The sequence below is a fragment of the Rhynchophorus ferrugineus genome, unplaced genomic scaffold (assembly GCF_030347505.1).
Source record: "Rhynchophorus ferrugineus isolate W39M unplaced genomic scaffold, kcgeb_rfMv2 rfM8, whole genome shotgun sequence".
NCBI classification, from domain to species: domain Eukaryota; kingdom Metazoa; phylum Arthropoda; class Insecta; order Coleoptera; family Curculionidae; genus Rhynchophorus; species Rhynchophorus ferrugineus.
This window is the reverse complement of record NW_027472587.1, coordinates 37,815,013-37,840,121: the sequence shown is the minus strand read 5'-3', so window position 1 is coordinate 37,840,121 and position 25,109 is coordinate 37,815,013. Positions and strand designations below refer to the sequence as shown.

The following is a 25,109-nucleotide window of genomic DNA, read 5'->3' as shown; positions in this document are numbered from 1 at the left end:
TCAAGATCGCTACAACATTACTATAGTGTAAGATCCTTCTTCTTGAAAAAATGCTAAGAAAAAACTGACAAAATAAGTTGTCAAAAAAGGGAATAACAAAGGTACAGTGAAGAAGAATAAAATGAAGATTAATCTGTAAAACAGAGAGATTGCCGTTGAACGTAATGCTAAGAAAACTTAGTTACCTACTTGCTTGCAATAATTATGGCACGAAAACTACACTGATATGAAAGGAAAGAAACCCGCACATATGTGATTTATGTGTTGGTCCTTAATATTGACGTTATTTTTCATTATTTAAATATTTTTAATGATTCTAAAGCTTATTTATACCCTATTTAATTGATTCGTGTGGCATTTTCTATCGTTGAAAGTCGACGTCAACTTCAAATATATGATATATAACAAAAAATTGATTCAAAAATCGAAATAATAGAACTTATTGAATAACCTTGTACCAAATTGTCTACAACAAACTTATATCTATAAAAAAAATTATTAAAATTAGAACCACTTGACAAGTACTCACGCGTGATTTTGGGAATAATGTATTTTTATCACAGCTTATTATTTAAATGTTATTACACACAATTATGATAAACTTGAGCGATAGCCACCAACGAAAATAGATATAATTCAAATAAAATAATATAAATTTAGAACAATGAATCATATCCGACTAATTTTCGCCGATTTTAACAACACACGCATAGCAAACATTTCGTAAATTCCGTATCTTGTCTAGCCGGGTTTACAAAAATTTACTTCTGATAACATAAAGTGTAATCTAACAATTTCTTGTTATATTTTAGAATCCCCTTTTTACCAACTAATGTTTACTTAGTAAGCAACCATCTTAGAGATCATCTTAGAAGACATCCGGTCTTACCCGGCCTGGTTACTGCCTCAACTGGAATGATTTTCGTTGTCGGATTTACACTCTTATCTTTTGAGCAATCATGAACATAAATATACAATCAACCGGATCCAGCAGGACTATCGTAACAGCAGGAGCTCAATAATAAGTTGTAACCCTGTCAATAAATTGAAACAGATTATATTGAGAAATAGATTTTCATCTGTAATTAATTTCTATACGTCTATAAAGATAATTTCATGAAGATCAGTAGGCGATCGCTATTCAGGTAGCTATCAATACAAAAAATTGCACTGATTCAAACGTAAATCTTACTATATTTTATCGCAGTAGTATATAGGAAAGTAATCAACTAATATTACATCTAGATTAGAAAATAATCATTGTAGTAATCTAATTATATGGACGCTATTAGGCTCTCTCTAGATACTTAAACTAATATTCACACAGAGATAAGGATATTCAAAAACTGAAATTATATTACCGTTATCTGTAATAATGTATTTTCATATCTAAAGAGTTTTATATAACAAAATTGTCTAGACAAATAAAATCATATGTATGTAAACAAACGTTACATATGTAAATGTAAATAACATAATCACATTTCGTATAGTTTACTATGAAGAACATACTGACACAAATCCATGCTACGTATGTTAGTTGCTGGTGACTGAATCTAAAAGATTGATGCGACGCGATAACTTCTACCATAAATTATCTTAAACAAATGATTCATCTGATATCAGACTTTGTATTTAACAAGCGAAAAAGATTTGCTGTCAAGTATTTCGACAGGAACGAAAATAAAATATGGGTTAATTATACCATCAATTACTGTAACTACGTACCAGTAAACTGTGTTAAATACTCGTTTTATTTATAAAGTATTTATAATGAATATAAATTTAGTACTAAACATTCGCATCGAAAGATCATATTGGATGTAAGTTCACTCGCTACGATGGGGTTTTTATTTGCTGTGGCACATAGTCAGATATTATAATGAGCCTATCTGATATCAATTAACAAATAAACGTTGTTTATGTCAAATTAGTAACAGTGCCTAACGACAAAAATCTTATATTATACATTTTTAGTATGTCGAAAGTTCGTTTTGCTATATACGCACACCTGTTAATTATCAAAGTACAAACAATATGTCTGTTTGAAGATCATATAAAGTTGTAAACGATGATATTATTATATTAATGTTTTTTTTTGTTACCCTCTGTGGTTCAAGAATGTGCTCAATGGACAATAAGAATTTCTTATAATAATTATTGTATACATGACATGTAGAAAGTCATTTCAGAAATTGATGTTCTAATAATAAATTTTACTCTAAAGTCTATACGTATTTATTGAATATGACATGAGATAAGAACCAATAATCAGAAGGAGGCTCCGAAACCACATAACTAAGTCACTTGGTATTATTTTGAATTATTCACACCCTGCAAATATCAACTTGAATAATTTGTAGTTCCACTATTTCTGGAACATGCATCTTGATACATAAAAAACTAACTTTAAGTTTAAATAATGTTCATTTAACAGATACTCAAACACTATGTTTACACAAAATACACTGTGTATATCCTGTTAAATAAAGAAAGAAATATTGAATATACATATGAAAAATTGATTATAACATACGAATCATTTGAAACAATCTTCAATAATATTTATAGCATACATACTTGACGTTGCATAACCAAATTACATTAATAATCAATCAGTGTGTATCAGTGGTTAGCGTATACAGCGGATTTTTATTTTATAGTCTGTGTTTGTAGGACACCATATTGTGATGACTGACAAAAATATAATTTTTCAAAGTATATCTGTATACAATTTAAAAAAAACCTTTTTTATTTGATCCAGAAATAATAACCTAGATAAATCATCTCGAATATTTTTTTTAAACATATTTAAAAACTCACCCATTCAACACTCTTTAAATAATAAATGTTTAAAAGTTTAAAAATAAACTGAATGATTGTTTAAATTCTTAAAATTTTATTTAGATTTAGGATATTTTTAGTGTAAGCATATAAAATAAATACATAGAAAGGAAAGTCTAATTAGAGAAATCGTAATCATGTTGCGATGTCTTCAGATGCGAGTATCCTCAAGTACCAAAGACAGAAGTGCCCTTTGGCGTGCAACTTTGGTTGTATTTGTTTTTCTTTCGTTTTCGTTTTTATTTTTATGTATAATTTTAACAAAATTTGTTTTATAACATTATTTTTATAGTATTTACAGTAAAAATTATTTATATATCGAAAAGTCTTGTGTTTTAGGATTCAAATGACTTACACTCTATTCTAGAGTATCTTCCTATAGCCCAGAATGACTATTGCTTAACTAACATGCTATTCATAATTGAAGTTTAAATAGCTACTTTTTTATTATGTTTGTATTGAAACCATAACTGCATAATTGAAATAAATCCTTTACCTTAACCTGTTCACAGTATATTTATTGGCAAGTGACCATTGCAGGGACCAACTCAGACATTCGGTACTAGTAATTTAAAATATACCGTAAATTGACGTAAATTCCTTATAGAAAATATAAAAAAATTAAAAGGAAAAAGGTTATTTATGAATAAGTACAGCACCTGATAAAAAGCAACAGATGAAACGGCAAATAAAATCGATGAAATGTAAGTAATTTAATTATCAAAATAGAAATATTTAACCAAGCAATAAAAAAATAACTTGAAGGAATGATTGATTCTTTCCAATCAATTCACATTTACACAATTAGATCATTAGTTAAAACCATCATCGGAATTTTGCATTGGAGAAATAAACAAATAGTCGCCTACTCTGTACCAAAAATACTTCATGAATTGCTATTCCTATCAATAAACAAAGGCTCAATTGACCTATAATCTGAATCATTTCCAATGAACACTTGATATTTTCTAAATCGGCTTTTGTTTTCATGTTTACTGTTATAGTTTTCAAAGAAATTGTAACAAATAAAATGTACCTGCATCTAAATATAAATATTGGCAATGTAATTAGGTAAACACGCATTATTTCCTTGTTACTAGTGAATGAATGTACAAATTATAGCTATTTTTATCATTGAGCCTATATCAACTATATTCAGATCTAGTATATTTCAATTAATACATAACATAATATTAATATTTTTAATATTTTTAAACAGAATATAATTCAAACTATCTACTGGATAATGGAAACCTAAAAATAACATCATCTGCAAAATAAATGAATAGTTAATTGTAGATACGAAGGATTAACAGTATTTTCTATTCTAGTGGCATAATAAATATCTATATAGGTTAATTAAACTAATTGTTGTAATAAACATACCGACAATGGCTCTTTAAATTCCGATCACAACAGCTGCTTGATATTAATGTCGAATATAATTTTACACAGATTGGAATTAATCTTAAGTATTCCAGCAACTATAGCCTGAAAAATAAACAATGTCACTAGTAAAGGGTGTTGTAAAAGATGTTGAACAATATCTCGAAAATAACGAAAGTTTGGATTCGTCAAATTGTTTAAAACTCAATTGTTGAATGGGTTATTGATCATTTACAAAAGTTTTTCACAAAAAATTAATTAATTTTCACGTTAATGAGTTGATATTCGTACTAACGTCAAGTTTCGTACAAAAATTAAACTGAAGGCATCATCCAAGTTTACTTATATCTTATAACAATGTAGATAATATATATCTAACATATGTAACGTATAAATGTTATATCTAATGGTTTTATGTTATATTATTCTAGATAAGTGGTAATATTAGAAAACTATACTGTAATATACCATAAAATTAGATTGAATAAAGCCATGAGTTAAACTATAATAAACGTGGCTTTAGACTAAACCTTTCAAAAATAATTTAAATTATCCAACTATTAACGATACTCATAGCAAATGAAAAGCTGTTTATTTCTTTAATAAATTTAATGCTGGTGTCGTTATATAAAAATATATATTTATTCAATTAAGCCATGTCATTTTAATTCAACTCAGTCCATTTCTTAAATAAGTACTAGTTTGTCTGGGATTTTTAGTTTTTACACATTCTCTCAGGCAAGCAGACAGTAAAAGTATCTTTAGAGCTGTAATTGAAACTGATTTTTTTCTCGCGTGTTATTTAACGTAGCGATAGTTTTAAGAGCATTTAGACGTCGATTTCAATTCGTTTACAACAAGTTTGTTATCTTCTTGTTTTGTTTTCTCCGGCAGATGTCTTTTAGTCTTGATTTCATTCGGTAGTTATTATATAAGAGTGTTATATACAGCTTTACAAAACTACAAACTTTTTGCAAATTGGTAGCATGCAAAATAAGCTAAAATGGTAGTTGTACATGTTAAAAAGAGACAAGTAGCTTTTCTGTCACCAAACTTTAGAGACACATTAGAGATAAACAGTATTGTACAGATCCATGTACTCTCTAGACCTATAATATTTCTGATGAACTCAAAACATATTTCCCTCAATTAGGTGATATTTCTATTGAAACCTAATATTCAAAGAATCACAAAAATTTTAAATATTTAAAAATATTGACAAAGGAACGCTTGTTTGTAGTTCGATACTAATTATTTCTACGCTTGAATTATTTGCTTTTCCCATTCTAATTAACATTTATTTCGAATAGTAGGCAGAAATATTCATAAACACATTCATTATTTTTCAAAAGGATTTTTTTCTGGGTGCCTTTAAAAAAGTTTACGAGCAGAATGATCGGTTGCTTCTGTAAATATTGGATGTTTCGGAGGTTTTTAACGAAATTTATGCTGATAATTAACTAGGAAATTTAATATTACCACAAATTATAGAAAAAAGAAACAAAGTTTTCAGTACTTTACCTATCAAAACTAACTAGAATAACACACGGCCCATTAAGTATTTTTATTAGGCACAAGGTAATTGCTTTCAGATTTTTTAAACAGATTTCACTAGCCATAAGTATACAATGTTATGATTTGATACATATCATATTCTATTCTTCTTATAATTGTAATTATAATTTTGAGTATGTCAAGTTTGACTGACCTGAAAACGCATATTTGGAGCACGCATTATTTTTATTGTTTCATCAAAAGAAAGAAGCTACTGAGGAGGTGAGAATACTTCAACAAAATAATACATACAATAACATGAATTGAATGATACGCCCGTGTCTGGTGGGACGACTATGAGCTGTGCATTAATCGAAAAGCATCCGTAATACGCTGAAAGACATGAAGGTTAGTAATACCAGTCAAAGAACTATTTAAATCACCTGGATGGACATGAACGGACGATGGAGCACTTTGTCGATGTGGAAGAAGTTTGAAAAATTGCTCGATGAATGGTTTAACTCAAAAGAGATATTGTTCTTTTGGAATGGCATCCATAAATTACCTGAGAGATGGTCAAAATGTATAGAATCAAATATTATGAATAAATACATACATTACAAAACAACATAACAAAAAAAGGAAACAATTTATAGATACACCTGATAAACTTGAATTATATCATGGATATCATGATGTAAATTTAAATTATATTCAATTATTATTATACATTCAATTTGTTGGGAGATATTTGAGATCAAATACTGTAAATCATATTTATATATACTATCATTGTTGAAAAAGTTAATTGAAATACATGTTACATAACAGGATATAACATAACATTTTCATATCTATTATCATACTAATTCTGCTCAAGGTTGCAATTAAAACATATATCTTAAAAATATAGTGCCTTGTCAAATATTAATTAAAAAAATATTAAAACACATAATTTTCTCCAAATATCCTTCTTGGTCGATTAGCAGCAACATATTTTCTTACAAAATTTGTTGACATAAATAATGAGATAGTGGTAAACAGCAATCTAATTAAACATAATAAATGATTAAATGACGCTGAATAAATTATTCTCTCTACTTTCTTATTGATATGTTTTCGTTAATAATTTATTGCGGATATATTATTCATGATGGAAACAGGCATCATTTGATTCCTGGAGAAAGCTCTATTCTTCCAATTCCATGCGCGACTACCTTTGAGAAATGCACTTTTGCACTGACTGAAAATCAACTGTTAAAGAACTTGGAGGACTCATCAGTTATTGTTATGGAATGTGAGCCGTATCACAAAATACTGATAGAAAAGATTCCAACAAGTAGATCGACAAAGCATGTAATTAAGGAATGGAAAGTATCATGTTGAAGAACTATTCAATTTAATTTTATTTTATTTAATTTACTTTTTGAAGGTGAACATATAATTAATATAGGATAACTTTAGAAAACCGTGTTATAGACTGTAAATATATACAGAAGCATTTAAGTAAAATGTATGATGCAAGAATGAGTGCTATTTTGCAAAGATGGAAAATGAGTAAGGCACATGTTATCATGAAAAATATATACAGATAGTAACAGAAGAAACTAAGAACAAGTACAGTGGGAACAAAATGACTTGACAAGCAACCGTTAGACATAGCAACAAAGTTCACAAGAACTACATTACTACTCTATACATTACTTGGATATACAAGTGCTAATTAGAGAAATTAAACTTCCAGGCCTCCACTATATATAAAAAAATAGAACTGTACTTTAAAGGTGGCGTGGAAAATAGTTCAATGTATATGTAATAAAGCAACCTTAACCTACAAACTATTGTTGCTGTATAATTAACTGTAGTTTAAGTCCTTCAGTAATATGTGCTTTATACATAATATAATGTTAAAATAAATTATAATACAATATAATTAAATTATATTTGCTTCATTATTTTATTTACGTTAGTATTTTGTTATATCTGATTCAAAATAAACCAAAAACCAAAGATTTGATGCGGAAACATTGCAACATGCTGACGTCATAAATTTTGATAACGTTACTGTTTAATTGAATGAGCCATACTTTTTATCACATATTGTTATTTATAAATTCTCGATGCATATGTAATTTTAGACAATATCAAAAATATAAACATCAAACAGTTGTTATCATTATGTAAAATAATCCAGATGTTAACAATCAATTACTACAATTCTTCGGAGATAAACACTTGCCTAGATAATATTCTTTATTTAGCATCTAAGCTTCCGATATGAATCGAATAATTTACCAGTCGCCATAACGTTTAATGGATACTGACGTGGTTTCTCTAATGTCTTGACTCAAGTATTTGCAAAAACTCAATATACCTAAATTTTATTACTATTTTAAAGTGCTGACTATTCGATACGAATTTATCTCCCAAAATAGATGCTTTTTTGCATTGATGCGGATTGTATGACCTATTCATCTAATGTGAAGCATTTTGCTGTTCTTTATGAAGTGACTAGTAGAAATCAACCATCATGTCGATATTATATAGTCACTGGCAAGGTTTTTTCATCTTCTTTAACAAGTCATTTGAAAAGTTCCCATATGGCACTATGGTAAACACATTTTTTGGCAGAATTATTTTTTTTTAATCAACATAATTCCCTTCAAGGGTGATACACTGATTATGGCGATCCTCCAACTTTTCGATGCCATTTTTGTCGTACGATTTGTCCTTTGCTTCAAAATAGGCCTCAGTTTCGTCGATCACCTCTTCATTCGACGAAAATTTCTTCCCAGCGAGCATTCTTTTGAGATCTGAGAACAGGAAATAGTCGCTGGGTGCCAGATCTGGAGAATTCGGTGGATGAGGAAACAATTCGAAGCCCAATTCATTTATTTTTACCATACTTTTCACTGACTTGTGACACGCTGTATTGTCTTGGTGAAACAGCACTTTCTTTTTCTTCAAATGCGGCCGTTTTTCGGCCATTTTGTTCTTCAAACGATCCAATAAAGCTATATAATAGTCGCTGTTGATGGTGCTTCCTTTTTCAAGGCAGTCAATGAAAATTATTCCATGCGCATTCCAAAATACAGACTCCATAACCTTGCCAGCCAACTGTTCCGTTTTCCCACGCTTTGGTGAGGGTTCATCTCATTCATTCAGATGGCTGTCGATTGGACTTCGGAGTGAAATCTTCAGAAACTGCTACGAATCATCAACTCGTCGTTGTTTTTGGTCAAAAGTGAGCTCGCAGGGCACCCATTTTGTACAGAGCTTTTTTATATCCAAATATTCGTGAATAATATGATGTACACGTTCATTTGATATCTTTAGAATGTCTGCTATTTCATTCAATTTCAATTTACAGTCATTCAAAATCATTTGGTGGATTTTTTAAATGTTTTCGTCGGTAACAACCTCTTTTGGAAGTCCACTGTGTTCACCGTCTTCGCTGCTCATTCCACCACGTCTAAACTTAGCATCAAGCCAAGTTTTTGCTTCAAACGTATTTTTTTCCCTTTAAAAAGCAATATTTTATCAACACGTAAACTTCCTTTTTATCCATTTTTTTCACAATAACAAAAGTTGCTTCACACAAAATGCTATAATTCATAAACTAATGATCCTACAGCTGTTAAATTTATAAACGCATCTTTTCAGGGATAGGGCTAATTAAAAGACATATGAATTTAATTCTACTAGCGCCATCTATGTGTCAGGCCGGAGACTTTTTAATTGACGTTATTGGAATATATTTTATATTAATATATTACGAATAAAAATTATATAATCTATATTATATAATATCTTATAAACATTATAAAATTATAATCTCTGTGATAAAACCTGTTTAGGAACTTATGGTGAGGCTACTTCGTCATACTCAATTGTCGGGTTTGGTTTCGACGACATACATTTTAGTAGCTTAAATTATAATTTCAGAATGTTATCGAAAATAAATTAATAGCATAAGATAAAAAGGTCTTCATCGCTTGCCTGCTCATATACAATCTTCGAAATTCTCCATCACCATTTCGTATAAATATAGCGAAATTCCGAATATCCATATTTATAAATCTACCAAATAATAATGATTAAAAATGCGTTATTGTTAATTCAGGATAAATTAAGAGCATTTTTCATATTGAATAAAATATATTAGACGAAATAATTTTATATTTACTTCATAATTTAATTTCTTTACGTCTCCTAGTTTTTTAATTCAAAAATACATTTCTGTTTTTAATTATACTTATAGATAAATTGATTGATATAGTTAGAGATATAGAATCACTGTTCCTTTGATTATTTATAAAAATATGAGCACTACAAAAATGCTACTTAAATTTTAATTTTCCTATCGAGTAATAAATGAGAATGCTAATATTTCTATTGAAACTATTAAATGATTATCTCTCACAAGTCCATTTTATTGTATTGAAACCTGTCGACATCAAATGTGGCGATGAAAATTAATTATTAATGTTTATCGTATGACATTCAACTGGAGCTTTATGAATATTTATCGCTTTGCTTGACACAACAGAGAAAAATGTTTATTTAACATGAAAAAAAAACCGTAACGTAAATATCGACGACAACAACAAATGTAGATTAACAAAATATAAATACAATATGCTTACATAATCATTCATTAATATATTAAAATATTCATTAAATATATTTTGATCGTGATGCTTAAATGATTGATGGGATTTTATCAATTCAGAGTCCTGCTTAATAGTTGGTACACATAGTCCTGCAGATGAATATCTTAACATGCATGTCTGAGTATGTGGTGTAAGTCTGTTGATGATGTCATTTCGAAGTGTGAGATGATATACCCCGAATTATGCCCGAAATGGTGGCATCACAACATTAGTTTGGGTTTTTATGAGGATGCAATGATACCTCATAACTTACAAGACTTGCCATGCAAACTGAGCAATAGAGTTGGTAAACTCGATTCCGATTCTACTCGTAAAATAATCGATTTTTGGAAATGGACCTTCCCGAAGTCGATTAAGAATCGGTTCTTAACATGGTAGCTAGTTTCAAGTTCTACGTACGATCACAACGAACCTTGCGATAAAAAGCCATAAAAATATAAATTTATTTATTGTTTGATTTATACTAAATGTTATTTCTTGTTAATATATTTATTAAAGTGGCGCCTTGCACTGTGTGGACTTATTAAAAAAAAACAACGGATCTAATGTCCAGTGTCCAATATGGGAAACAACTGAAATATAATAATTGTACGAGCAGTTTCATTAAACATCTCAAGAAATCACATAAAATTGATCAAAATCGTACAAGAATAGTGAGTGACAAATACAGTGGCAATGAAATAATAATAGTTATACAACCTCAACAAGCAAATATGTATATTTATATTTATAATCTTAAAATATATACCTACTTCTTCCTTGTCTTTTTCTTTATTTATATTTGGATGTGATTAATTTTATTATGTAATTTAATGCTTAATTTTGTTAGATTTATTCTTTCTACCATAATTTATTTATATCGTCGCTTATCAGAAGCTTCCAATCAACGAGTTCCTCTCGGTACATCATCAAGTTCATTTTGGAGTCTGAGAGACCAATTTTTCAAGCGCTGGTTGATCGCTGTTTAAGTGACGTAACTTCATTCTTAGGTAAAGTCAAATCGACCTATCAAAAATGTTTATATATTCACATTTATCCGTATATTTACAGTGGGTGGTCATCGTAATAATGATGTAACAACTGTTCTCATGTATATGACTGTTCTTGATAAACTTCTTTTGTGCACTCCTGACAAAAAAATCAGAATGTTCTCTAAAGAATTACAGCTTCTTTATAAACCTACTTTTCTTAATAATTTGGATTATTCGTTCACAACATTGCAATTCAAGAAATAAATTTACTAACTATAAAAATTATTAATCTTTTAATTTAGAATCGGTTAAAATCCGAAGAATCGATTCTTGCGCTTTATTAATCGATTCTTAATATCGAAAAATATAAAAATAAAATCGAAATCGAGAATCAATTCTTTAAGTAATCTTTCCATCCTTACTGAGCGATGTAAGTGTTATATTATTGTAATGGAAACAATGTTATATTGCATATTATTTTGCTCATCCTTTATGTATAGTGATTTACATAATGATATGAAATATGAAAAGTTATGTACAATATTTTATAATTACTTTGTTAACAATCATGTTTGCTTCCATAATTTACACTTTTCTTCGCCAGTTTACAATATGCCACAGAAAACTACTACTGATGTGTACCCTTGACAAGCAATGAAACTACAATGTGGAAATAGTTCAAAATGTAGTTCAGTAGTGACAACTGTTAATCTGTCTGAAAGTGCTTTGAAGTCTGCGCTGGATTTTCGTTCAATAACTTTTGCGATTTATTGATTGTGAACTTGTTTGATTTGCTTTTCATTTTACATAAACTTTAGTAGGACCAAAGCAGTTTATATGGTCGTTTTATTAAAAAAAAAACGAGCAAATAAAAAATAAGTTAATAAATAACCATAACAGGTCAATTGAAAAGTCTCTGGCCTGACATATAGATGGCGGTACTAGAATTCAATACATATATTTTTTAGTTAGCCCTTATCCTCAAAAGATGCGTGTATAAATTTGACAGCTGTCGGATCATTTGTTTGTGAATTATAGCATTTTGAGTGAAGCAACTTTGGTTATTGTGAAAAAAATGGATAAAAAGGTATTTCGCGTGTTGGTAAAATATTGATTTTTGAAGGGAAAAAATACAGTTGAAGCAAAAACTTGGCTTGATGCCGAGTTTCCGGGCACTGCCCCAGGAAAATCAACCATCAGGGATTGGTATGCCAAGTTTAGACATGGTGATATGAGTACCGAAGAGAGTGAACACCCAAAAGAGGTTGTTACCGACGAAAACATTAAAAAAATCCACAAAATGATTTTGAATGACCGTAAGTTGAAATTGAATAAAATAGCAGGCACTCTAAAGATATCAATTGAACATGTACATCATATCATTCACGAATTTGGATTTGCATGGATGGCGCATGGAATAATTTTCATCGACTACCTTAAAAAAGGAACTACATAGCGTTATTGGATCGTTTGAAGCACGATATCGCCGAAAAATGGCCGCATTTGAAGAAAAAGGAAACGCTGTGTCACCAAGACAATGCACCGTGTCACAAGTCAGTAAAAACGATGGCAAAAATCCATGAATTGGGTTTCGAATTGCTTCCTCATCCACCGTATTCTCCAGATCTGGCCCCCAACGGCTATTTCTTGTTCTCAGGCCTCAAAAGACTTGGTGGGAGGAAATTTTCATCGAATGAAGAGGTGATCGCCGAATCTGAGGCCTATTTTCAAGAAAAGGACAAATCGTACTACAAAAAAGGTATCGAAAAGGTGGAAGGTCGCTATAATCAGTGTGTCACCCTTGAACGGAATTATGTTGAATAAAAAAAAACTAATTTTGCCGAAAAAATGTGCTTTACTATGGTGGGCCGGATACTTTTCAATTGACCTGTTATATAAAATTAAATACCTGTATCTGTATCATATAGAATATGTATAATATCATATTACGTAAAGAACATAATAAAAAAGTGCCCAACGCAACAATGTAACGTTATACCACCAAAGATGATTACACTGGTTGAAGTAAACCATTTAACGGCAAAAATATTACTTAAAAACAAGACCATAATCGATTAAAATAGAAAAAACCCGAGCCACCAACGAAGAGATTGAAATAATCCGGTATAAAGTATCTTAACGTTGTCCAGGTAGGTCAGGGACATCGGTGGAAATTAAAGGCATACATTAAAATATAAATGCGTGGCGTCATGCCAGAGCACCGCGTAATGGGTCATTTGTCCTATAAAAACAAACGAGATGGAAGCCGGAGAATGTTTTTATATAAATAAAAATTGTCTTGGATCTTGGCATCAATAAAAAGGACACGCTGTTACAGTCAATTCAAAGTCAAGAATGGTTGTTTGTTTTTGAATTGTGGTTATTTCATATGTTTTTGTGGCGACCGCCACGACCCTTTAGGCCACCACCAATTCACCATCAACAACTACAAAGGTTGGCAACGCCGGTGGATTGGTACCATGCAGTTCTGGAGTATAAAAGGCCATCACGACGACGTCTCGCTCTCTTTTCTTATCACCGTCCCCCTGTAACAGTACCATTTCCACAGCGCTACCGTACTTCCTTCACCTTAACCTAATATCCTGTCAATCCTCCCATCGACCACATGTATCAATCGCAAGTTAAAATAAACAACTTTGATTCAACCAGTGTTTTTAGTTCCCGTGCAAATTCCTTCCAAAAATAGTAGTGAGTGTTCTGATAGATAACCGCAGCGGCAGCCACACGTTTCGACCGACCGACCGACCCGACGAACATTCCTACAATTGGAGGCCCCGGCGAGATCAAAGTGCCTAACAGGTAAATCAACTCAACATAAGTCACTCGACAGGTGCTTGACACGTGCATGGAAGGATAGCACGAGGAACGGAACTCAACATCACGTGGTCGACGACATCCCACGAGACTAGCCCGATGGACGAAAACCACAGAAGCCCATCATGTATACCAGCAACACATGAGCACCCTCGCAACACGAAACGGGACACGTAACACATTTACAGGTACCCTCAAACAAAGCTAAACGCCTCAAGACGAACGACGTCCTGCTACAGCTCCGATGGCAGCTGATCCCGTAAAACTCCTCGCTCAGGTTGGGATCCCCATCTCATCAGCAGTCCCCGGGCGTTTGTTTGCGTGATTGCGGGTGCATTCCGGAACTTGCACCACATATAGGTACGTTCCACGGCTGTTCCACTAGGAGGGGAGTTATGTGGCGACCGCCACGACCCTTTAGGCCACCACCAATTCACCATCAACAACTACAAAGGTTGGCAACGCCGGTGGATTGGTACCATGCAGTTCTGGAGTATAAAAGGCCATCACGACGACGTCTCGCTCTCTTTTCTTATCACCGTCCCCCTGTAACAGTACCATTTCCACAGCGCTACCGTACTTCCTTCACCTTAACCTAATATCCTGTCAATCCTCCCATCGACCACATGTATCAATCGCAAGTTAAAATAAACAACTTTGATTCAACCAGTGTTTTTTTTCAAAGCCCAGTTTACACAGCACATTTTGTTTGGTATATGTTTTTTTTTGTATTTGATATTTTTTGCAAACATTTTTGTATTTTTGTTGAAGTAATTTTATGTAAAATTCTGGCAGGGGAGTATTGTAGCGAATTGAGGCATGTCGAATTTTACATCGTGGAATAACGGTCTACGAAATACCCAGAAATATAATCCCAGATGTTGAACACGGGCGGGGTGCCAATTGGAACCCGACACCGAATAGCTGGCGGCAACCCCGAGACGTTTATCTGGGATATTATTGAAGGGTATTTCGGTCATTCAGTGCTCAACCCTCGTTCGGTTAAGACGTGCCACCATCGACTGCCCAAGCCTCGTCAACAGGTAACTCCGCTGCCATCCTTTTTATCTTTGTATTTTTCTCATTTTTTATATTGTCAATAAATAACGGTCACATCATGTAAACACCACTGTTTCATTTCGATTTACCTCCATTCACCGAGCCACATCATTTTACCCTAAATTTTTATATAGGTTTATATATGTTATTGCTTTTTAACCCGCTGAAAACCTTCAGACAAACTAGCAGACCATTTTTTTAATTATTGATTTATTCATCAACAGAGATCAAAATATTACCTTTGATCAACATAGACAGTTAATCTAAGGTAATTATTCATTGAAGCAATTATTCAAGAATTCGAATCAATTTTTTTTTAAACATCTTTATTAGATACGCTTATTACAATCTTAATTTACAATTAATTTATTACTACTTTTCCTATGTAATTGGATTAATTAACAAGCAAGACGAGTGCGTGAAAATACATCAGTATGTATTCCTCAATTATAAAATTATAATTATTTATTAATTATTAACTTATAGTTATAGTTTACACTAATATTACACACTAAATGTTCACACAAGTTCGTATGGTTTTGTTCATTTCAATCTCCTGACATCTTGCGCGCTGTCCAGCAGTTGTATTGCTTCCACGTTAGTATGATTTAGTAATCTTCTTTCGTGTTTTAAGGCGAAATCCTGCACAACTTCGCAAATCTATTTGATTTCCAGGTCATCGTGCAGTTCTTCATTGGTTACATAGCGATAGGCATTGGTAATCAATCGAAGAACCTTGTTTTGACAGCGCTGTATGACTAACTGATTTAAATTTTTAGTGCAACCCCATATTTGCACCCCATAGGTCCAAATTGGCTTTATAATTGTATTATAGATCAACCTCTTTGATTTTAGATCAAGTTGTGATTATCTTCCGACTAACCAGTATGGCTGTTATATTTTGTTTTTAATGTGTTTTGCTTTTTGTCTAACGTGATGCTTCCAATTTAATCTACCGTCAAGATGGATTCCAAGGTATGTTGCTGATTCTGCTTGAGGAATCGGGCATCCATTGAGTGATATAATTAAATTTTTATTATTTCGCCTTAAGATCAATTGTGAAAATATTTTTTGTTAGCTTAATAATATATTTTAATTGGGAACATAAAGAAATGTTTATACACAATATGTTAAAAATACATGTAAAATTATCTCTTCGACTATGTAAAATTCATCCGAACAACATTTAATTATTATTACTATGCATACATTTAGTTCTTGGTTTTGTTGGTATTGTACTGTCTGGTTCTTATCTGCCTAAAGTTGAAGACGCAGATTCATGTTTCAAATGAATATGTGGAGGAATACATGATATTGCAATTTTCACTTCAGTTTCAGAAGATGAACGAATCCTGTATTTCCTGTATAAATTGTGAGAGGAAAGGAAGGTCAAAAATTACTTGGAGTAATTTTATATGTGCTTATATTTTCCAATGTTAGTATAAACGAGACGGAGATATACATATACCTTCACGTAGTAACTTTAAAAAAGATAATGAAAAAATAATTACTGAATACTATTAACATGCAATGAATAATTTAATTTTAAACGAAGTAGATTTACTTTTATATTTCAATGTTCTGTGGATCTGTATAAAGGAATGGAATTTTTCTATGGAATGGAACAATACCACACAAATGTTTCAAATAATATACTATAATAAATATAGACAATACAATAGAACTTAAACAAAATCTAAAAACTAAAAATTTACAATAACCATAAATACTAAATAAAAATTAAACATATATCTAATCATAAAAAATGTATTTATGACATAATTAAAAATGATCGCACAATAACTACTAGAGCTTTATTATATAAAGTAAATGTATTATTTATTATTGAACGGAAATATTTTGTAACAAAAATCGAGAGAGTAATCGAGAGTATAATATTACCTATTATTGCCATAAAAACAGTCAAAATTATTTTGCTATTTATAACTATCAAAAAAATTCATAAAATTACATATATTATATATAAATCTATGTAAGCCAGACGACAGAGTCATAATATTAAAAATCAGCTGAGTGAAACTAGGGGAAGCAAAAAATAGTAACTAAAAGTACACGACTGAAACAGTCGGACCGAAAATAGGGACTGAAACAGTCACTGGTAAAAAGTAGTAACATCGGCCGCACCAAAAATAGCGACTGAAACAATATCGATACTAAAAAGTAGTCAATTACTAAACAGTCCATAGTTCCCAACACTAGACATATTACGATTTATGTTAGAAAAATTGTGTTACACATTTTTTTTACCAGAGATGTGCGACTTTAACGCATCTATTACGAAAAGGAGAAGTTGCCTCAGTGATCTCCCAACCATATTGTTTTAGCACAATAGCCTGCGACCTTACCTGATGATACGGCAAAATCCGACAAGGAATAACCATCCCAGTCATGCCAGTAACCAGGCTGGGTAAGACCGGATGTCTTCTGGGATGGTCTCTAAGTAGGTTTAATGCCGAGGACCGTGGTTCAGAGCCCACGTTAAACAGTAGGTCCAGTCCTGATAAACCCTCGTCGACTAATTTGTTTGAATTTCGAGCCAAAACAAAAATAACACAAATAAATCAAACGAGGTCTCACTGGAACGATAAAAAACGTTTTGTTTCGTGTTTGATCTCCTTTCATTCTTGGCATATATATTTGACATTTTAATATAGAAAACGACATATTCGATTCAGTTAAAAATATGTAAGACGTGTAAAAAATTGCATTCCGTCACGTCCGATAATCCAGAAAATCATTTCTTTTTTATTACCGTCTCATTACATCACCATCGCTTTTTGTATATATAGATACGAGCGTTAATTTCGTTCGGATCGATTTGTTTTCCACGAATAAATACCGTCTTGAACGGCGAGAAGAGCCTATTTATTATTAATTGACAGGTTGTGACGTAATCAGGTTCGATTCTTATGTTTGCCGATACTTTTTTTTTAAACGATTACGATTTAAGTGTTTACAAATACAACTACTGGTTCTTTATGTTGCAAATGAGTGTTGAATCTTAATTAGCATCAATAATTCATAAAAAGCGCAGGGAATTTTTATGTTAAAGGGTAATGAGTCCATTCAAATTAATTAGCTTGTTTTGAATATAACAATTTATTGTTAATATGATCAAAAATATATGTTTGTAAATTCAAGACTTTATTTGATTCTAGATCAAAGGAATAATTTTACTGTAAGCAGTATTTTTTTTACAGGAAAATAGAATTAAATAAAAATAGTACACTATTATTTACTCTTCAATAAGATAATATATAAAGATTTATTGTTATTTTTTCTGATATTTTTTGCCAAAAAAGTGTTTTATTTCCGAACACAATTTTAAATTGCTTCCAAATAATAGGTTTTCTCAAGACCATTAAAATAGGCAGTTATTGCAATGGTGACCTCTTCATCATTCGACAAAAATCTCTTAACACCAAACTGTTTCTTAAGGTTTAGAATTAGGAAATAATTACAGTGAGCTAAATCTGGAGAATATGCTGGATGGGGTAACGGTTCGTAGTTTAATTTAAGGATTTCTGTCACGGTGAACTATAGACGTAGTTACTACCAGTGTATTGTCTTGATGGAACATATTTTTTCGCGTCGTTTTATGAAATTGGTCATTTTTGCTTCATCGACATAAAATCTCTCCAAAAACTGAATAATATTCATTGGTGATCGTTTTGCCTTTTTGGTGCATCTGTACCCTAGGAAATGATCTGTTTTGATTGTTCCTTGGTCTCTGGTGTTTTGTGGTGTATCCATATTTCGAAACCTAACTGAGCTGAAAATAACTGAACTTCATCAAGCACTTCTTTTGAAGAAGTCACACGATTGCGCTCATTGTCAAGTGTGAGCAATTTAAATATCCATGCAAAATCTATTATGGACGCTCTGCTGAGATGCTTCATCAGTGCAGCATCAGCCACCTTGTGTACTTTAATTCTCCGATCATATAATTTTATTACATGGATTTTATCGACGATTTTTGGCCTACGACGATTTTTGGCGCTGGTACGACCACACCGGAACTTGGTAAACCATTTCCTGGCCACTTAAATTGATAGTATAGAGTCATATTATGTATTAAGGTTTTCGTTGGTTTTGGTGATGATTTTTTTGCACAAAAAATAGTAAGTACTGGAAAATCACTTTTTAAACACAAACTAAATGGCTATTCTTTTAATAGATAGGTGTTTTGGGGCAGCAGTAATATATTTAAAGTTATTGATTTAAATGAAGCACGACTGTAAAGGTTATTCAAAAAGTCACTGACAAATAAACAGGTGTCTAAAGATAATTATAAGATGTATCGGAGCAATTATGGATGTGTTTAGTGTTGTTGTAAAGGAAGACAACGCCTTTCCTAATGATATCTTTTGACTGAGTAAAAAATCATGTTACCTTTAAATTTAGAATGCTTTATGGGATATTACTCATTAATAGTAGTAGAGTATGGCTTCATTGAATTAATATTATAAAGGTATGCCATTTTAAATCTATATATTATGTATATCTCTAATATTTGTTACATGTTCTAATTCTTCAATGTATTGATTGTGTACCACATACAGCAGACAACTATTTTACGTGTTGAAGTAAATCATTGGAATGACAAGGACTACTTTTACCGAAGCTCAAATGTGTATCCTATTAGCATACATCTTTATAGCTAATAAATTCACTATTGTCATGCATAACTGTTCAAGATAGTGGAGGGTATTGTTTTTCTTCTATTTTTCCAGCATATATGTAAATGTCAACGTACGTCTTCAAGATTACTTCCTTGGCATTGTTCTGTTTTGGAGCGAATTACTTGACCTACATACTGTATGTGCAGGCCTCGCTTATCTTAATTACAAAACGATTATAATAGCTTATAAAATCGGAGCAGTGATATCAGAAATGAGTTCTGCTTATGGACACCGCAATAAATAATAGCAGTCGGGCAAACTGGTATGTTGGCATTGTTAATTCAGTGTTTCTCATTATGTACCTGTATTATTCAAACAAATTTTAATAACGTGATTCATTTTCAATTATGTAGTCCTACACGTGGATATGCATTACATCAGCCGCGAGATATGCTTTTTATGGCGTTATAAGTTCAGTTATAGTTTATTCCCTGGTAATTTCTTGGTTTGTAGCTATTTTACCAACTTATATCTACCAAGTCAGCAATTACTTTCTGACTTTTCTAAAACTATAACTATTTCATTAGTATGTAATGTTATATGTTCATATTGTATTGAAAATCTCCAATTTTGTGCTTAAAAAACGTGCATTTGCGATACTTGCCTTGCGGATTTACTTTTCTTGTTTCATCCAATTAAAAAGCCGCTAAAATAATCGTTTGCTAATAGAGGCTTATGGTAAGCATGCTCCAACCATAAGGAAAGGTACAAGATGTAGAATAGCAAGAGCTATTGGACGAAGAACTAATACAAGGTCAAAAACAATTGAAAACAATTCAGGCAATGGAAAGATCGGTGCTATATGAATTGATTGAGAGGAAACAAGAAAACAGAAAAATACCTTAGAAATGATGCTTGAGAGAAACATTTCTAAATCGAACCGGTGATGATTTTTTGGAAAATCCCTCCAGGTCTGGCTCGATCTAACTACCACCTTATGATAAGGCACGAGCTTGCAGATCAGATGTTAAAAGGAGTCAAATGCTGGTTGGATTAAAGGTTTTACTCAATGGAGAAAATGCTTTTTGGAATTGCATCCATAAATTGCCTGAGAGATTGAAAAATTATAGAATTAATTGGCCAATACTTTGAATAAATAAATTTTTACTATTTATTTGTAATGTGTTTTCTTTACCTAAAACACCGGAAACGAATTACCGACATACCCGATATTGATATTTACATATTTTGAGAATTATATGACTCCATGAATGGAGGTGGGATGAAATGAAACAACGATTATATAATGCGACCGTTACTTATTGTATAATATCAATAAATAACAAGTAAATAATACAAATAAAAGATGGAAATACAAAGATAAAAATTGAGAGCAGCGCAGTGTTATCTGAAGACACCTGGACAGTTTTGGAATGCCTGTTCTGAAAGATGGTCGATGACTGAGTGATCCAAAGTACCCTTCATCATTCAATTATCATCAGTTCAGATATCAATCAGAGATCGACGTCTTGGGGTTGCGGAATATTGGTTATCGTATACTGAACGTCGTTGCTGGCACTACACACGTATTCAACATCTGGGAAAATATTTTCTGGGTATTTTGTAGGTCGCTATTCTCAGATGTAGAATTCGACATACCTCAAGGCCCTATATTTTATATTACAAATTTAATTGATGAGATAATAGAAAAAAAATCGACCACCATCGAAAATTTTAATGACCATAATCCGTCAATAACTTATCACTCATATAACACACGTAGTCAACTTCTTCAGTGACATCATCTCTGATCGAGAGTCATAAAGGTAGAATGACACGTTCAAGATACATAAAGATAAGCAGAATAAATATAATAAAAAAACGATATACATAAACGAAACGGCCATTTCGTATTCTGCAACTCCTATTTAGTCAAATTTATGCATCGCGAAAAAAAATTTCAGACGCTATTTACATACCGCCAGGGCCGAGAAAACGTTTTCATAATAAATTTTGAAGGCAAAGGTCTCCACCTGGTTTTACGTTGGAACGATGATCGTAAATTTATATTAAGAATTCCAATGTCAGAAGGTAAGCAGCATGTGTTAATATTAATCATTCGTGTCGGATCTGGATGACATCCAAAATATTATGTATTGTATGTTGTCATTTACTTTTAATTTTAAGTTTATTGAATAAGAACGTTTCGAGACGACTTTCTAGAAAAATACCAGCAAATATATTAAATCATTCACTTTGTTCACTCTATAAATACCGTAAACAAATGTTATGTCAGATTATCAGCGATACCGTATCAACCAGTTTTTATATTATTTCATTTATAAATTATTAGTTTATATTTAACTAGCGACCCGCCCCGGCTTCGCACGGGTGCAATGCTGATACTAAATTAAATACACTACAGAAAAAATATGAACGTTGTATATAAAAACATAGCGGCCCGCTCCGACTTTGCACGGACATAAAATATATATGCCTATGTCACTCAATGAAAACATGATTAAAATCGATCCAGTATTTTTGGTTCATTCATTACTGCCCTTGGCCTGCACGCATTAAATTTGGAGTAAAACAATTCCTCTTCCCCTATACTTACTATGAAGATTTCCTGCTATCTTTGGAATATCTAAATTCATACAATTTTTATTACATTACACATTTTTAAACGCAAATTTTAAATTTGTAATATCTCCGAAAATATTTGTTTAATTTACATGCTGTAAGGAACCATATTGATCTATATTAATTGCACACTGTATTTAAGGTACTTAATTCGATAAGGATTAATGCCGTATTGCTTAAAATAGCTTCGTAAATAAGCCATTTTCTCACGTAAAAAGTAAACAATAAAAATGGTTAATGTGGGTTATCCCTAAAAGATAAACATATACCATCGCGGACTTTTTTGTAGACCTTTTTATGGTGTACAATACTGTAGTACATTAATTTGATCTAACTCGTAGGGTTAGGCAGCGTTTTTGCTAATTGCTAAATAAGCCTAAAAAAATAGGTTAATTTACGACATCACGTTAGAAACCTCTAAAATTAGCAATGTTGCCTTAGTATATTTTGCATGTATTATACATATACACCTTCCTCTTGAATCACTCTATCTATTGAAAAAAACCGCATCAAAATCCGTTGCGTAGTTTTAAAGATTTAAGCGCACATAGGGATATAGGGACAGAAAAGGCGACTTTGTTTTATACTATGTAGTGATATTTAATATTTAAATCAATAATTCACGAATATAATGAAAAATATATACAATACAATTAGTGTTATAGTTTAATTAATATTTCATTGAGCCGGCTTGGTTGGCGTAGTGGTAAAGGCGACAGGACGGTCCACCTACTCTTGCGATAGTCGACGGTTCGAATCCGGCTGGGGCACGGTCGCGTAAATTTATGTTTATGATTGTTTAATATTTGTGATTGTCCTAGGCAAGAATGCAACATCCGACAAAGAAAATGATCCCGGTCACGCCAGTAAGTAGACTGGGCAGAACCGAACGCTTCTGGGATGATTTCTAAGTTGGTCATTTAGGTCACTTAATGCCGAGGATCGCGGTTCGGAGCCCATGTTAAACTGTAGGTCCAGTCCAGATAAACCCCTAGTTAGCAAAAGGAGACTTTAAAATATAGAAAAAAAAAAGTCTATTAAGTAAATATTTCATTAAAAATAATTTGCCTTATTCGTTATTTTGATATATTTTAAAACTTAGAGGTATTCATATTAGATATTTAAATAAATCATTTAATTTTTCAAGTCTTTCTTTGTAAAAAATAAACAAACAATATTTTTTCTATGAATTTTTTACTCTATATTTATTAGTGTTTAAAGAATACATGCATTTAAAAAAATAAAAATCCAAAAAGTTACAGGCTGATGAAGTGGTGGTTCTGTTAAATGTTTTGCCTTTTTTAACGTTACGTAAAGTAAATTTCTTTTATCCTCTATTCTTGTAGTAAAATGATGAAATGTATTGTAGAGCGGCTCATAGAGGTTCAATATTATTCTATAATATTTTGGTTTGTGCAAAAAATTGTACTGTATGGGGGCGATGTTGAAGGTTGTGCAATATATTGCTCAGTTGCGAGCACGGGCGTACAACCACATTGTGCAAACAAAGCAAAAAATTGTGCAACCTTTCAAACCAAAATATTGCGCAATAATACTGAGCGTCTTTGGGCCACTTAATACTTTATACACATTGTTATCAATCACTAAATAACCCCATAGTGTTTATAGTGTAGCGACCTTGAGGCATGTCGAATTTTACATCGTGGAATAACGGTCTACAAAATACCCAGAAATATAATCCCAGATGTTGAACACGGGCGGGATGCCAGCAGCGCCAACTAGAACCCGATAACGAATAGCTGGCGGCAACCCCGAGACGTTTATCTGGGATGTTATTGAAGGGTATTTCGATTCATTGAGTACTCGACTATCCTTTGGTTTAGACGTGCCTCCATCGATTGCCCAAGCCTCGTCTCCAGGTAACACCGCTGCCATCCGTTTTATCTAATTATATTTTTCACATTTTTTTATATAACCAATAAATAACGGTCACATAATGTAAACACCACGGTTTCATTTCGTATTACCTCCATTCACCGAGCCATATCATTTACACTAAAATAATATTAATTTGATACGATAGAAGAAAGTTTAGAGAAGGCCTGCTCTAGCCAATTTCAAGTAAATCGGTCCAATAGAACTTGACATTCAGCATCGTCCAACTAGTACACGATAACGAATATCTGGATGGAAAACACCGCTGCCATCCGTTCCATCTATTGTTATTTCTATATTTTTATAACTTCAATAAAATAACGGCCACACCAAGTAAAAAACTACTGTTTTATTTCATCTTGCCTCTATTCACCGAGCCATATAACATACTCTAAAATATAAAAGTCATAAGTCTCCAGAATAACCAGTTTGTCCAAAATTTTTAGTTTTAACTAAAAACACTAAAACACTTACATCCCCGAAAATAATGTAAACTTTGAGAAATCTTCGTCAGAGCATGTTACTGCACGTGATACTGTATCATTATGTTACTTAGCTCCTAATAAAACATTTTATTTTAATTTTTATAACTAATATAAATAAAACAAATAAAACCGTAAAAATTTATAAAGAAGATAATTTTTGAAGGTATTTGTCAAAATTAC

The 25,109-nt window shown here is 31.8% G+C and overlaps 1 protein-coding gene and 1 long non-coding RNA gene across 2 annotated transcripts in view; both read left to right on the top strand.

The window, feature by feature from the left end:
• Nucleotides 1-25,109, top strand: part of Swim (Secreted Wg-interacting molecule) — a 47,541-nt gene that overhangs the window by 8,139 nt on the left and 14,293 nt on the right. The gene's annotated exons all lie outside the window — the stretch shown is intronic.
• The window catches only part of LOC143201193 (uncharacterized), a 119,481-nt gene continuing 109,503 nt past the window's right edge, over nt 15,132-25,109 (top strand). Inside the window, exon 1 of the long non-coding RNA XR_013006903.1 lies at nt 15,132-15,246. This is a non-coding gene — a long non-coding RNA (uncharacterized LOC143201193). The remainder of the gene's footprint in view (nt 15,247-25,109) is intronic.